The sequence below is a fragment of the Theropithecus gelada genome, chromosome 13, assembly GCF_003255815.1.
Source record: "Theropithecus gelada isolate Dixy chromosome 13, Tgel_1.0, whole genome shotgun sequence".
Taxonomy (NCBI): Eukaryota; Metazoa; Chordata; class Mammalia; order Primates; family Cercopithecidae; genus Theropithecus; species Theropithecus gelada.
Window position 1 is genome coordinate 10,693,023 of NC_037681.1, and position 2,731 is coordinate 10,695,753.

At 38.6% G+C, this 2,731-nt stretch overlaps 1 pseudogene across 1 annotated transcript; it reads left to right on the top strand.

The window, feature by feature from the left end:
• The first annotated feature begins 785 nt into the window (after positions 1-785).
• On the top strand, positions 786-1,705 carry LOC112604732 (annotated as a pseudogene). The gene has a single exon (XR_003115276.1). The product of XR_003115276.1 is annotated as a serine/arginine-rich splicing factor 3 pseudogene (transcript).
• Positions 1,706-2,731: the final 1,026 nt, after the last annotated feature.

Below are 2,731 nucleotides of genomic sequence, written 5' to 3' on the forward strand. Positions count from 1 at the left end.
AGGCAATCGTAGAGTAATAGTTTGAGAATTCAATACTCCACTTTCAATGATGGATAAAACAACCAGAGAAAAGATAAGAAATTAGAAGACTTGAACAGCAAAATAAACCAACTAGCCCTAACAGACATATACAGAACCCTCTGCCCGATAACAACAGAATGCACATTGTTCTGAAGCGCACATGGGAGGTTCTCTAGGATGGATCATCTGTTAGGCCATACACAAGTTTTAATAGATTAAAAAGTACAGGTATCACACAAAGTATCTTCTCTAAACACAATGGTATGAAGTCAGAAATCAACAACTGAGGAAACACCAGAAAATTCACAAACACATGGAAATTAAACAATGCACTCTCACAAAACTAATGGATCAAAGAAGAAACCACAAAGAATATTTGTATCTTGAGATAAATGAAAATAAAAACACAACCTATCAAAACTTACGAGATGCGACAAAAAAGCAGGGCTAAGAGGGAAGCCGACAGCTGTAAATGTCTATATTACAAAAGATCTCAAATCAATAACTCAACTTTACATCTTAAGGAACTAGAAAATGAAGAGCAAACGAAACCCAAAGATAGCAGAAATAAGACAGTAATAAGATTAGAGCAGAGATTTTTAAAAAGTAGAGACAATAAGCAATAGAAAAAAATCAATAAAGCAAATAATTTATTGGGAAAGAGAAACAAAATTGACAAGCTTCCATCTAGACTGACAAAAAACAAAAGAGAAAAGATGCAAATGACTTAAATAAAAATAAGAATAAAAATGGACAGCCATTTCGTGGACGCCGGGTGAGCCAGAGCATTCGTTGCTGGGGGTTGGGAGGGAGGAAAGCGGGAAGACACAACGGAGTGTATGGGTTTGAGCCTCCGCATTTTTTACCCTAGATCTCGAAATGCATTGTGATTCCTGTCCATTGGACTGTAAGGTTTGTGTAGGCAATCTTGGAAACAATGGCAACAAGACTGAATTGGAACAGGCTTTTGGCTACTATGGACCACTCTGAAGTGTGTGGGTTGCTAGAAACCCTCCCGGCTTTGCTTTTGTTGAATTTGAAGATCCCCGAGATGCAGCTGATGCGGTCCGAGAGCTAGATGGAAGAACACTATGTGGCCGCTGTGTGACAGTGGAACTGTCGAATGGTGAAAGAAGAAGTAGAAATCGTGGCCCACCTCCCTCTCGGGGTCGTCGCCCTCGAGATGATTATTGCAGGAGGCGTCCTCCACCTCGTCGCAGATCTCCAAGGAGAAGCCTCTCTCGCTGCGGGAGCAGGTCCCTTTCTAGAGTTAGGAGAAGAGAGAGATCGCTGTCTCCGGAGAGAAATCACAAGCCGTCGGGATCCTTCTCTAGGTCTCGGAGCCGATGTAGGTCAAATAAAAAATAAAAAGAAAAATTAAAAAAAACAGAACAGTTTGCAAGATAAGTGGTGTACAGGAAATTACTTCATTTGACAGGAATATGTACAGAAAATTCAAGTTTTGTTTGAGACTTCATAAGCTTGGTGCCTTTTTAAGATGTTTTAGCTGTTCAAATTTGTCTCTTGAAACAGTGACACAAAGGTATAATTCTCTGTGGTTTGAAATGGGTCATATGAGGCATGTAATACCAAATATTGTTACTTTACAATGTCCCCTTAAGCAGAATTAAATTTGTTTTGAACTTTAGTTATGCATAGACTGATAATAAAGCTCTAAACCTGCAAAATAATAATAATAATAATGAAAATGGAGACATTACCACTGATTTTTCAGAAATAACATGGATTATAAGAGAATAGAAAAATAGATGAAAAAATGGACAACCTAGAGGAAATGAAGACATTTCTTGAAACATAGAAATTCTGTAGGTTGATACAAGAAATAGAAAATCTCAACAGTTCTATAACAAAGTAATTGTAAACATAATTAAGAAAAAACTTCCCCAAAAGAAAAGTCCTGAATCAGATGGCTTCACAGGTGAATTCTACTAAACAAAGAAAATTAACACAAATTATTTCTCAAATAATTCAAAAAATTTAAGTTTTGGGGATAGCAAGGAAAACTTGCTATGCATTCTGTGAAACCAGCATCACCTTGCTGTTAAAGCCAGATGACATCACAAGGAAAGAAAATTGCAGACTAACATTGCTTATAAATATAGATGGAATATCCTTAACAAATATTAGCAAGGCCAGGCGCGGTGGCTCATGCCTGTAATCCCAGCACTTTGGGAGGCCAAGGCAGGCAGATCACCTGAGGTCAGGGGTTCGCGACCAGCCTGGCCAACATGGTGAAATTCTGTCTCTACTAAAAATACAAAAATTAGCCTGGCATGGTGGCATGAGCCTGTAATCCCAGCTACTCGGGAGGCTGAGGTAGTAGAATTGCTTGAACCCAGAAGGCGGAGGTTGTAGTGAGCTGAGATCACAGCACTACACTCCAGCCTCGGTGACAGAGTGAGACTGGCTCAAAAATAAATAAATAAATAAAAAATAAAAAATTAGCAAATTGACTCCATCAGTATACCATAAGGATTATTCACAATCGAATGGGATTTTACCATGGAATGCAGGACGTTTCAATTTGAACAAAAGGAAAAGAATCACATTATCATCTCAATTGACATGGAAAAAGCATTTGAGGAAATTTAACACCCTTTCATAATAAAACCTCTCGGCTCTTTCATAATAAAAACTCTCGGCTTGGTGCAGTGGCTCACGCCAGTAATCCCAGCACTTTGGGAGGCCT